The sequence below is a fragment of the Ascaphus truei genome, chromosome 4 (genome assembly GCF_040206685.1).
Source record: "Ascaphus truei isolate aAscTru1 chromosome 4, aAscTru1.hap1, whole genome shotgun sequence".
Taxonomy (NCBI): Eukaryota; Metazoa; Chordata; class Amphibia; order Anura; family Ascaphidae; genus Ascaphus; species Ascaphus truei.
In genome coordinates, this window is record NC_134486.1 from 33,254,903 (window position 1) to 33,268,942 (window position 14,040).

Genomic DNA, 14,040 nt, shown 5'->3' on the forward strand with positions numbered 1-14,040 from the left:
CGCTCAGCGTGCAGACGTGTTCGCGCGGTCGTCCATACCATGGACGCAGCCTTAACCATAACTTTACATTCACAGACCTCTCTCCCGTAGCTAGCCCCTTCTCAAATTATTCATTTAACAAATAGTGTTTGGACATTAATCAAATTATCCTACGAGGGGGGGGGGGTTAAGCCAACAAGAACGACAATCCTCCCCCAAAGAAATTCCCGCTATAAAAAATAAGCAAAAGAAAAATTTCAAACAAAATAATAATCACAAAATACCACATGGACCCCAATTGGCACTGCGCCTTAAAACGTAGCTGGTCTTGTCTAATTATGCCCTTTGTGCTCTCCAGCAGGAGGGTCGTTAACATTAACAGAATTTTGTACGACAGCTAATGAATGAACCCCGTTTATAAAAAGTCGTTTGTGTAACCAGCAGACCGTGTCATTTAATAAAGCTTGGTATTCTTCTTTATGCAAGCGTACCACTACTACCACCAAGGGGAACTGCTGCTTTAAGATCACGTGCATCATTCTACATGGCCTAAAAGCAATGTGGCTCAGCCCCTTGACTGCATAACATGGCACAACCTATATCAGAGTGCTGTGGAGTATAAATGGACAGAGCCACAAGTTATCATACTAGTATGTACAACCGCAGTCATTACGAATATCCCTCAAAAAGATAGAAAACGTACAAACCACGGGTGAGCTCGGCAGGAGGTGGGGCCTTTTCTGGCTACATGCCTTTAAAACAGCTGGAATGCCTCTTTTCTGCTTTAATCATGAATGGTTTTGTTTTAGGCACATTTAAACCATTTGGAATAGCCTTTAACTCATTGCATATATCAGGTCAATCTGGCAGTGAGGAGAGGAAAGATTTGCTATTCCAGTGCACTGTAAAGAAAGTAGCTGTACCCCAGTAAGCCCCCCCCCCCCCCACCCACCCCCTGCCTATCATGAAAGATTTCCAAAGGTTGCAAGCTGTAAATAATTGAGAATAAAGCAAGAATTCACAATAGGGTATTTTTTGTGTTTTGGCCCACAGCTGCATACAGTTTCATGGTATGCAGGTCTGCATATGTTTAAGGAGGTTTTATTAAAAAAAAAAAATTGCTGAACATTCTTGCATTTTAAAACAAACATACTAAACGGTCTGTACAATCTGTATGATCGGACGGTTGGAGTAACATTTCTTCGTGACATGCGTTTAAGAATGGTTTTAACAATGCCTTTATAACAACACACACCATAGTTCAGTTTCGGTTTGAGTTTTGGCTTTTTATTTTCGTTAGGGCACAAAAGCAGGTTTCCCGTGGCCCTAGTGAAATGATTCCAGCCCCATAACAATGTTGGCACTGCTACAGGGGCAGATTATCACAGTCTCACAAATAAAATAATGAAGGCAGCACCAAGAGCTGCTCAGTTTCAGGTCACTGCTGGACAGAAAATACTTATTTTATGGCAGATAAAAACCAGGATCCAATAAACGCTTTCAAAAGTGATTTTGAGCATTGTTTTTGTTTTGGGTGGTTGTCCCTTTTGCACAGGAAAGGACATTACGTACACAGCGAGCCCTTTTCATAGTTGTATATTTTTTACCCTTCCCTGCTATTACAGTCCGAGTTCCCAGACGACAAAGGGGTTAACAGTTAACTAACTAGGCTTTGGACAGCTGCTGCTTTACATTTACAAGTATTCTTAAGGGTTTATGAAAACGACTCAAAGTGACCATATGTGCTTAAAAACGTGAACTAAATGAGTTACAAAACATCTGCTATCAGTTTGGTAAATTGAAAAAGGGGGGAAAGATTATTTTAACCAATGACATAGAAAAATCAATTTTGTAAGCACTGGGATGAACAAAAGGAAATATTTCACCTACCAGTTTCTGAATATAGCTAAGCCAGCCTCTCCCTAATGAGCACCTGGTTAATAGGTGCAAAGTATAACAGAGCGATGTCTGTTCTAGAAGGTCACAGGGCAGTGTTTGATCTCCAAACTCAGGCATTTGTGTCTAGCAGCGCCTCATTATGTCCATGGGGTTCCGTGGCTGCAGAATGCGTCTTCATTATACATTTTACCTGTCACAATGAGGTAGAACGATCTTATATTAAGAACTCAGGCTTCTATAGTTGGAGGTCCTGAATCAAACCCAGTGACAGAAGCCATATCACTCTACGTCCGTGGGCCTCAGGCCCTACAGATAACATCGGAAGCTTTTGTGCCACAGATCCGTATTATCTTTTATTTGTAAAGGTATAACATATTCTGCAGCACGATACAATATTGCCTCTTTTAACGTGACAGCGTGTACAGCAAGGCCTCGCGGATATGGCGTTACCGAGAAGGGGGCCGCCATGTCTACGCATGCGCAGAACGGGGAAGTCAGGGGTCGCGCATGCGCAGAACGGGCGGTTGAGGAGGGTGCGCATGCTCATAATTTAAGGTTGCGCGTGTCGAACGGAGGTTGCGAATGCGCAGAAGGGGGGGGGGGGGAATTGACAGTTTGCGCATACTCCAAAAATCGCCGGTTCCGCTTTCTGGCGATTTTAGCTTTGCGGCAGGTCCTTAGAACGGAACCCGCCGCATGCCCGGGGCCCTCCTGTACTTGCAAAGCAAACAGTGATTCACTGGCGCAGATAGGGCTTACGCTTATAGGCACACAGCATTATTTTGAGAAACACTGTGCTGCCTATTCGTATGATATTTATGTGCATTTATAATCCCTTGTGTGCTGCAGAAAAGGCTTATAATACTAATTACCATTTAAAATGTGGTCTTGGTTCACCAGTGATTATTAAAAAAAAACTTTTTTAAAAAGGAAGATTTCGTCCCAAAGATAATCTTATTTAATAATAACCATATGACCAGGACATTTGAAGGAGATTATATTAAACATTTTATTTTTTTATAACTTGTATTTTTTATTGTTTTTCCAAATTGAAAACAAAAGGGAAAACAAAAAGAGAGGGGGGAGGGGTGGGGAGTGGGTAAAGAAAATAAAAGGGTGTGGGGGGAAGGGGTAGTAGGGTGACATCTATCATGTGCTCCTCGCAGGAAGCGTACATTCAATTACACTTGAAACATCCTTAATCAGAGCTAAGTCAGTTTACCAATTAATAGTTTTGTTATTTCGTTGATCCTATTGGATTCTTACAAATGTATGTCTCTCACGGATCCCATGTTGTCAGGAAGTGGTGCCGGTCATGGATCAGGCTTGAGAGTCTCTCCATTGTCATTATACAGTTTATCTTGTGTAATACCTCAGTGATAGAGGGGGGGTCGTTCTGCTTCCAGTGTTTTGGCTGCAGATAGGATCTGTGTTATCAAATAGTCTATTTTTCTCTCGAGGCCCTCGTTAGGTTTTAGTAGGAGCACTTATTCTATGTCCCAGGGTAGGTTCAGGCCTGTTACCCCTTCTATTAGTCGCCTGATTCTCCCCCCCAAAAAGGATTATCTTAGGGTAGGACCACCATATGTGTTTAAATGTGCCTATTTGGCCGCAGTTACGCTAACACATAGGGGAAGTTAGTGGGAAGAAAGAGTGGAGGCGCGCTGGGGTATAGTACCATCTGTGTAGGACCTTCAGATTTGTTTCCCTGATTGTTGAGCACCGAGAAGCCCTAGCTATCCTTTCGTATATTTCTTCCCAGTCCTCTTCTTCTAAGGGGTTCCCAGTACGATATGTTTTAACATTTTATTTAAATTTGATTCATTTATGCCTTTAAATCTAGCACAATGCATTTTAACATGGATTTCCAGGGGTACAGACATCTCTATAATGGTAATACTCTGATAATGTACAGTAAGAATATTTGACAAAGCAAATAACAGTAGGTGGAATTCTCCTTCCCCCACAAGGAGGTACAAATCCTACATTTGGTTTGATTTCCAAAGCGTTGTGGTATGCAACATCCAAAGAACATTCTAAAACTCAGTGAAATGTTGCAAGACAGGGGTGACCAACTCCAGTCCTCATGGGCAACCAACATGTCAGGTTTTCAGGATATCCCTGCTTCAGCACAGGTGGCATAATCAGTGGCTCAGTCAACAACTGATTGAGCCACCTATGCCAAAGCAGGGATATCCTTAATCAGTTGTTGACTGAGCCACTGATTATGCCACCTGTGCTGAAGCACGGATATCTTGAAAACCTGACCTGTTGGTGGCCCCTGAGGACTGGAGTAGGTGAGCCCTGTTGTAAGGTGTAGACCAGTGTTTCCGAAATGGGGTTCCACGGAGCAGTCCCAGGCGTTCCACCATGGCTCTCCTCCACAGCGGCTGTGGAGAGTGTGAGCAGCCACGAAGAGACAGACTGGGCGCTCCACTGAGGCTCGTGCGGGAAGCCCCGGCTCTGCACGTTGCTCGTTCGGGTAAGATGCCGCTAGCGCAGCTGGCTGACCCGTGGCAAAAGCTGCCGGTGAAGAAAGTGGCGAGGGGGGAGCGCGAGGGGGGAGCGCGAGGGGGGAGCGCGAGGGGGGAGCGCGAGGGGGGAGCGCGAGGGGGGAGCGCGAGGGGGGAGCGCGAGGGGGGAGCGCGAGGGGGGAGCGCGAGGGGGGAGCGCGAGGGGGGAGCGCGAGGGGGGAGCGCGAGGGGGGAGCGCGAGGGGGGAGCGCGAGGGGGGAGCGCGAGGGGGGAGCGCGAGGGGGGAGCGCGAGGGGGGGAGCGCGGCGGTTACAGCTAGCGCCAGACCAGGAGAGCAGTGACAGGAGAGGAGGGCGCATGGGATATCTACTTATACGGAAAGTGTATGGCAGTATAGAAAGGTGTGAGTGAGCAGGGGAGGTGTATAGGAAGGAGTGAGGGGAAGTGTATGGGAGAGTATGGGAAGGAGTGAGGGGACGTGTATGGGAAGGAGTGAGGGGACGTGTATGGGAAGGAGTGAGGGGACGTGTATGGGAAGGAGTGAGGGGACGTGTATGGGAAGGAGTGAGGGGACGTGTATGGGAAGGAGTGAGGGGACGTGTATGGGAAGGAGTGAGGGGACGTGTATGGGAAGGAGTGAGGGGACGTGTATGGGAGAGTATGGGAAGGAGTGAGGGGAGGTGTATGGGAAGGAGTGAGGGGAGGTGTATGGGAAGGAGTGAGGGGAGGTGTATGGGAAGGAGTGAGGGGAAGTGTATGGGAGAGTATGGGAAGGAGTGAGGGGAAGTGTATGGGAGAGTATGGGAAGGAGTGAGGGGACGTGTATGGGAAGGAGTGAGGGGACGTGTATGGGAAGGAGTGAGGGGACGTGTATGGGAAGGAGTGAGGGGACGTGTATGGGAAGGAGTGAGGGGACGTGTATGGGAAGGAGTGAGGGGACGTGTATGGGAAGGAGTGAGGGGACGTGTATGGGAAGGAGTGAGGGGACGTGTATGGGAAGGAGTGAGGGGACGTGTATGGGAAGGAGTGAGGGGACGTGTATGGGAAGGAGTGAGGGGACGTGTATGGGAAGGAGTGAGGGGACGTGTATGGGAAGGAGTGAGGGGAGGTGTATGGGAAGGAGTGAGGGGACGTGTATGGGAAGGAGTGAGGGGACGTGTATGGGAAGGAGTGAGGGGAGGTGTATGGGAAGGAGTGAGGGGAGGTGTATGGGAAGGAGTGAGGGGACGTGTATGGGAAGGAGTGAGGGGACGTGTATGGGAAGGAGTGAGGGGAGGTGTATGGGAAGGAGTGAGGGGAGGTGTATGGGAAGGAGTGAGGGGACGTGTATGGGAAGGAGTGAGGGGACGTGTATGGGAAGGAGTGAGGGGACGTGTATGGGAAGGAGTGAGGGGACGTGTATGGGAAGGAGTGAGGGGACGTGTATGGGAAGGAGTGAGGGGACGTGTATGGGAAGGAGTGAGGGGACGTGTATGGGAAGGAGTGAGGGGACGTGTATGGGAAGGAGTGAGGGGACGTGTATGGGAAGGAGTGAGGGGACGTGTATGGGAAGGAGTGAGGGGACGTGTATGGGAAGGAGTGAGGGGACGTGTATGGGAAGGAGTGAGGGGACGTGTATGGGAAGGAGTGAGGGGACGTGTATGGGAAGGAGTGAGGGGACGTGTATGGGAAGGAGTGAGGGGACGTGTATGGGAAGGAGTGAGGGGACGTGTATAGGAAGGAGTGAGGGGAGGTGTATAGGAAGGAGTGAGGGGAAGTGTATGGGAGAGAATGGGAAGGAGTGAGGGGACGTGTATGGGAAGGAGTGAGGGGACGTGTATGGGAAGGAGTGAGGGGACGTGTATGGGAAGGAGTGAGGGGACGTGTATGGGAAGGAGTGAGGGGACGTGTATGGGAAGGAGTGAGGGGATGTGTATAGGAAGGAGTGAGGGGAGGTGTATGGGAGAGTATGGGAAGGAGTGAGGGGACGTGTATGGGAAGGAGTGAGGGGACGTGTGTGTGTGTGTGTATATAGTATATATATTATGTATGTATATATAAATGTGTGTCTGTGTGTGTGTATTGTATAGTAAAGGAGTAACACGTGTATTGTAGAGCAGCATTTCCCAAATGGGGTTCAGCGGAACCCTGAGGTCTTTTTAAAATGTATTGGGGCAGTGGGGGACTTAAAAAAAAAAAAACCCTGGCGTTCCGTGAGGTAAAATAAAGTGTTTTGCGAAAAAAGAAAACATTTAAAAATTGGGAAACACTGGTGTAAACTTATCACCACAGTTATTTTTCTTTAATACAATGTTTGATACACTACTTGACATCACGGCTTCCCAATGGCCCATGTAACGCAGAGATTTGAACGCCATTTTGTTTCCCCAGGAGGGGGATGGTACCGGTAGCACCTTCCCTGGTAAGTATATCATGAACCATCGGTCTCTAGAGCTGAAATGAACACTGTTCAGCTCCGAAGACCCCCCTCAAAACCTCACATTCACCAAGCTCCACTACGGATTAACGCATGCGAACGGATATGAACTCCCAATCACGTGAATGGGAGTAAAGGCCTGTTTGGGCGAGTTAATCCATAACGGAGCTTGACAGATAACCTCTATGGGGAACAAAAAAAACCCGGCCAACAGCAGGAATCTGCGGGCAGACAGAAGCTCTAGGTATTTCCTCAATGCAGTGGATTCCAACCTTTTTTTGGTTAACCTTATGTGAAATTCTTAAGAACCCCAAACCTCCCCAACGGCGCGCCTGAGATCAGATGCATGGTAAGGAACCCCAAACCTCCCCAACGGCGCGCCTGAGATCAGATGCATGGTAACGAACCTCAAACCTCTCTAATGGCACGCCTGAGATCAGATGCATGGTAAGGAACCCCAAACCTCCCCAACGGCGCGCCTGAGATCAGATGCATGGTAAGGAACCCCAAACCTCCCCAACGGCGCGCCTGAGATCAGATGCATGGTAAGGAACCCCAAACCTCCCCAACGGCACGCCTGAGATCAGATGCATGGTAAGGAACCCCAAACCTCTCTAATGGTGCGCCTGAGATCAGATGCATGAAGGAACCCCAAACCTCTCTAATAGCGCCTCTGAGATCAAATGCATGGTAAGGAACCCCGACCCTCTCTAATAGCGCGTCTGAGATCAGATGCATTGTAAGGAACCCCAACCCTCTCTAATAGCGCGTCTGAGATCAGATGTATTGTAAATTCTTCTGTATTTGGTACAATTTTAAAAGTGACTGGGCACCCTTTAGGGATGCCCGGGGAACCCATGGGTTCCTAGGAACCCTAGTTGAAAACACTACACTGTTTGTATAGAAATGTTGCAATCATATTGAGCAAAAATAAAATAGGCTATTTTTGCAGGCTAAGAGATCTGTTATTGGTCCAACAAAGGTTGTTCTTTAATATTAAAGCAGCAATCCCCTCCTCTAGAAGCCTATAGGGGTTAAAATCATATGATGTTAGTATCTTGGCACATGAATATGTCCTGCTCTAATAATAAAAAAAACATTTTCTAGTGTTCAAAAAATGTTTTTCTTCCTCACTAGCTCCTGGGGTTACCAAGGTACGGTTTGCACTGCGCTCAAAGCGGCGTATCCCTTTAACCTCCCGGACACGTCATATTTCATACGCTGAACGGAGCATTTCAGACAGATAAAAAAATAAAATAAGTGTTAGAAAAGGCAAGAAGAAATCTTACAGTAAGAAAATAAAAATACAAAAAAGGTGGCGATCAGCCTGACTGCTGCAAGACATTGTTATGCAAGAGAATGCAACAGCAAAACAAGGGTAAGTGCAAACAAACACACAGAACATTGTCCCTATTCAATGGGGCCTGAAATCTTCATGAACAAGGGGAAGACTGCTTCAAAGTATATGGAAAAGGGGCCAATAGTAGGGGGCTGTGTTCCTTATACTCAATCACAACAATGCGTGTATTGGGATACGAATACAAATAATAGTTCTAAAACTAAGTGCATGTATGAGTCAGTAGATTCGGAAAAGCGGTTTTACTCACACTACCTTATGACAATATGACCCTACACTCATTTAAGCCAAGTGGCTGATCACACTCAACTAAAAAGGGGCAGTTCAACCCAGTCAAGAATGATTTTATTATTATTATTATCAGTGGTTGACAAATCACCAAAAAATCTACTCGCCACACAAAAAAATCTACTCGCCACCTAGTACCAAACGTGTGCAGCTTGGGCCAATATTTACTCGCCCGGGGGTTAAATCCACTCGCCCGGGGCGAGCAAATGTATAGGTTTGTCGAACACTGATTATTATTATAACTTATTAGTGTAACTGGCTTCTTTAAAAAGATTCAACCAGCCTTATTAAAGTAACGATCTTCCTTCTATCTTGTGAAAAATGAATTGGTTCTTGACCGTCAGGAACATTGAAACCAGGCCCATCAGCTACTTGTGTCCATTTGACCAATGATGGCCCCATAATTACTTTAAAAAAAAAACAAAAAAAAAAAAAAACATTCAACTCTGCCACTTTTATCCTTCGCTGGACTGCCGCTTTTAAATATATAAAGAGTGAAGAAAAAAAACCCAGGTACAAAATATGTGCCGAGAGTAGTAGTGCAATGTTCTCCCACTCAAAGGGTTAAATCAAAACTTGGGAAATGTCTCTCATAAGCAAATAATGGTTTGCTGTGCACCAATATATTGTAGCAACGTAAAAGGGTAGGGAGGGAAGAAAAAACAATGTTATGACTTGAAGGCTTGCCCCTTTTAGAGTGAACCTTAAAAGGATTATACTGTGGTGTCAGTCTAGGTTTCTCCTTGCCTAACAGTGTATGGTATTAGAGGAGCAGGAAAGAAAAGACATATCCTGGTCTGCAGTAAGACCCATAGCAACAGATTCTGAAAGGAGATGCAGGGTCGGATCATGTGCACATAACTTCACACTGCTAAAGAAGCTGCTCCCCTCTGCTGCATACGTCTGTAATTGCACTTAATATGATCCCCCGAACTGACAGTGCTGTTGGCTATAATAAATAGTGCACGGCAATCAACGACTAAAGACCCTGCACCACTTAGACAACCATTTCATTGCTTGCATACATTGTAATTAAATAGCACTGCGAAAAGACAGAGGAAGAAGCACTCCCGTGAGAAAGAGAATAGTGAACAAACTAATAACATTAAAACAATGACTTATGATTGTGAAAAATTGTCAGTGATTTTTTTTTTATTAAACAATGCAGCTCCAACATCTATAGACTGTTTCAATCTTGCAATGGTTAGAAAAAATAGGGTTGGAGTGCAAAAATAGAGAAATTATAATATAGAATGGTAATAATATATTCCAATAGTGAGTATTGGTGATATTGTGACATTAGTGAAGAAAAATGTCTCATTTCATGAATTCTCATACATTAATTATAGAGCGTTTGTCACGTAGTCTTCCTTCTTTTGGTCCTCACTGATATGTGGGTCCCACCGCTTAATTTGTTAAGATAACATGCATGTAGTGTACATCACACAACATGAACCACGACTACTGGAGCTCCATCTCAGACCTCCACGCTCCAGGAATTCTCGTCTCTGGGCGTCTGAGGTCACTTCCGGTTACTGGATTCCGCTCGGAGCCGCGAGGCCTACCGTCCTCCCTGCACAGCAGCTCTCTCTCTGCTGTCCCTGTAAGCTGCTTTGCAGTCTCACTTGCAAAGCAGGATAGGTCTTGCTTTTGCCTGTTGCGGTGACACTGCATCGTAGAACGGGCGCCAGAGGAAAACATTTTAGGCGCCCAGGATAGAAAAATCACCCATTGTACAGTAGGCACAGTTCCAACGAGCATTAAGCACTTAATCACCAAGTAACATGTGGCTTTAACACATTACAACACAAACAGTTCCATGTCACAAAGAATCTAAAGACGTTACATTTTTCAGCGGTCACATATTGATATACGGGCAATAAAACACTAAGGAATTTAAACAACACTCCTGGTGTTCCCAGCACTCCAGATGAAAACAAAAAGATTTATTGAATATCAATAAAGAATGTGTATTCCAAGACAAAACACCATAACGCAAGTCAAGGCAAAAACAGGTATAATATGAATACAGGCACAGTCTGATGGGAAATGGGAGAGGAAAGGGAGTGGGGGAGGTGGACGTGATATCACAGAAAAAGTTGGGAAAGGGAAGGGAAACCCCTAACAGGGAAGGAAATCTGGGAAAGAATATGCGGAGGGCAACATTTCAGGGTTATTAACCTCTTCTACTGGCCCATTCCCATAGTCGCCAAGAGGAGACTATGGTACTTCCTGCACCCTCACAATCCAATCCTCCTGCAAAAAATAAAAACAATAGGCGACACCAAAATTAGGTCAGGTAAATGCATGCAATTTCACATGCAATAGAGTCAGTCACTTCCAATAATGCACTCTAACCTGTATGTCAGCACACCCAACACAACCCTATAGATTGATGAAGCAAAGGCAAGCTGCATTGCAGTAAACAATGGGTTAATACTGTTTGACCAATAGTATGAAACTGCCTGGCTACAGAAAAATAGCCTCTAAGCAAAGAGTCTCAGTATATGATATGCAGCAGTACACCTAAACTAGTACTCTTTGATAAAGTCCCCACCAGGGACGAAACGCGTCAGAGGACCCTCATGTTTTTTAACCTGGCTTGTATGCCGAAATAAAGTTCTTTTTTCTATAGCACTTTGCCTCCAGCCTATTGTAATTTGCAGTGCCCGTCCCACCATTTTTTTCTACTAAACTAGGCCAAGCAGGTATGTCCTGTAATTCAGTGAGCCACCATTGGGAGCTGCACAGCTGCAGACAGTCTGGCTGAGATAGATGTCCTCTCTGCGGCTGAGCAGAGAGATCCATCAGTTGGTGTGTAGCAGTTCACAGAGGAACCTATAGCAAAGAGAGTAGGTGAGAGTCTACATTACTTCACCCGGTACATGGCAGGTTGCAAGGCTGTATGAGTACGTGCAGTCAGTTGGCTTGCTTTATCAATGTCCACGGATGCCGTTGGTGGGACGGTGCTTACTTTCGGGTTGCGCACGATGCGTGTGACGTCACCCTTCGAGCTGGCTGTTAGAAGTACATTCTGCTTAGTCAGGCATGCGCAGAATGGAATAGGAAGAGTCCCATCAGGACAGCGTAGACGTGGCCATAAAATCATGTGGCACCTCAGCGTTCGCGTTGTCATGGTGCACCACAAACAAAGTGGACAAAGCAAGTGGACAGGTTAATTCAGAGGCAGGTACGAATAAAAAATGGACTATCCGGCTGCCAATAGATGGGAGAGATGTGTGTATAAATAGAAGCATAATGGGATATCATGTGTCTCCTAATGGGTGAACCCCAGGCTAGAGAGATAATATACAACACACGTCCAGATATACTAAAACAGTGATAATTGTACCGACACATTACTAGCTGAAGTAACTGGGGTATGGTTAGATCCATTGCGAACGTAATCGGTGACATGCGGACGGATTCACGAGGCTACCCCTCAGGGTTAAGGGGCACCAGCACAACAACCAAACCTGATGTTCTGTGGGGGTATGCCCACGGCACCTATATGGGCGGAAAGGAGCACAGGGGAGCAGGACCTCAGTAGTGACAACTCTAGTCCAGCCCCCTGTTCATTCCCCTGGTGCCATGGTTCCCAGTGTCCTTATCCACCTGGAGTCCCTTTGTAACAGCCATTGTACAAGGCTGCTCCCCGTCGGCTTCTCTCAATGTTATCGATTACTTGGAAGCAGAGTTGGCTTACACTGTGCCCAACATGTGTGAAACGGTGCGCCACTGGGGCCTCCAAATCACAGCTGTGGATAGCCGCCTTATGCTGTCTGATCCGATCCTTTACCGGCTGTGTTGTCTCTCCCACATACCCAAGTCCACACGGGCATTTTATCAAATATATTACATTCCTAGAGAGGCACGTGAGAATTTTTTTGATAAAAAACTTTTTACCTGACTGTTGATGTGTAAAGAGGTTACCCTCCTGCATGCTGTAGCATTGGCTGCAGCAACTAAAAACACCCACGTCTGGGTGTCCCGAGAAAAGTCTGGGTGGTCTGTGTGCCCCCTATGTCTGCCCTTACATGTCTGTCCCTGAAGTTCTTCCCCCTCTTGTAAGAGAACAGGGGTTGGCTGTAAGGCTCGGGGTCAGACACTCATCCGTGCTCAATAAGTGCCAATTGTCCAGGATGATCTTTTTGACCCGCTTGCTCTAGGTACCATATGTAGATATGAATGGTACCGAGAACTCCTTTGACGGGATTATGTGTAGTGGGTCCCCTAGCCAACAGAGCCAATCTTATGGACATTTCTGCCTTTTCCCTCTGTGTTTGTAAAAGTGGTTTGGGATATCCCGTCAGCAAACCTATCTTGCATATCGTCTAATCTTAACTGGACGTCTGGTGCGGTACTAATGATACGCCTGGCCCTAATGAACTGGCTGTGAAGTAAGCCTATGGTGGTACCCGGGGGATGGTAACTGTCAAAATACAGTAAGTTGTTTCGGTCTGTCGATTTTGAATAGGTCGGATACCAGTCCATTGTCCCTGATCGATATAAAAGTAAAGGAATATAGTATCAAACACATGGGTGAATCCAATGGTCTCCCTCGAGGTGCTGAGGTACGCAATTAACACCAAGTGTGTCAGCTGTGCCGACCCAGACCAGGAAAATGTCATCAATGTATCGCAGCCACATAAGCCCATGCTCCTTGAATGACGGGTTTCATAGACAAACTCAGTCTCGAATTGATTCATATAGGAGGTTGGCATATGTGGGTGCAACATTGGATCCCATGGTCATGCCCTGTTGTACATAGAATGGATCTTCAAAAAGAAAAACATTTTCTTTCAAGTAAGTAGATCTAAGATCAGCCTCCTCTCATTCAGTGTAAAGGAACCATCTGCATTCAATGCCAATCTAACTGCCTCTATGCCATTGTCATGCAGGATGGACGTATAGAGACTATTAATGTCAAGGGTTGCCAGGAGTTAATACTCCTGAGATTAACTTCCTGGCTGATCGCAAACTTGCCCACTTTCCATAAGAATTTGGTTTTGTCCTTAATGTAAGAGAGTGTGGTGGTTACAAGAGGTTGTAGCAGTTTGTTGATAAGCACCGCTAGTGGCTGAAAAACAGAATCGGAGCATGTCACAATGGGGCGACCTGGTGGTTTATGGAGGTTTTTCTGAATTTTGGGAAGGGTGTAAAATACGAGGGTAATTGGATCTTTTAAAAATAAGTAATTCTTTGTTTTTGTGATATAATGCCACCTACATGTGCTAATGTGACTACCTGTAAGATTTTCAGTGTGACCTCCGGGGTGGGATTGTGTGGGGCAATTACATAATTAGATATATCTGATAATTGGCGGATGATTTCACCCCTATAATCCGTCCTGTTCATAATAACAATGGCTCCCCCTTTGTCAGCCGGCTTAATGATAAAGTCTTTGTTGTTCTCTATTTCTCTGAAGGTATCTCTCAGCTCTTGTGAAGTTGGTACGTCTAGGGGCTGTGGGTGGTGTTTTCTTTAAGAGTTCTATTTGCCACTGCACCAGAGAAATTAATGTCTCAATAGTATGGTTAAAGGGTGGCAGACTAAATCTGCTCCTATTTTTGCAATCCATGATAAGAAAACGGAAAGTTGCATCTGTCTCTATATCTGGACCAACC

The 14,040-nt window shown here is 45.9% G+C and overlaps 1 protein-coding gene across 9 annotated transcripts in view; it reads right to left on the bottom strand.

The window, feature by feature from the left end:
• DISP1 (dispatched RND transporter family member 1) overlaps positions 1–14,040 on the bottom strand; it is a 148,150-nt gene that overhangs the window by 79,151 nt on the left and 54,959 nt on the right. For 3 of the 9 annotated variants that reach the window (XM_075595545.1, XM_075595544.1, XM_075595539.1), the window contains one exon: positions 10,595–10,669. The exons of the other annotated variants lie outside the window; for them this stretch is intronic. The gene's annotated coding sequence lies outside the window, so the exon portion shown is untranslated. The remainder of the gene's footprint in view (positions 1–10,594; positions 10,670–14,040) is intronic. 9 annotated transcript variants of the gene reach the window in all.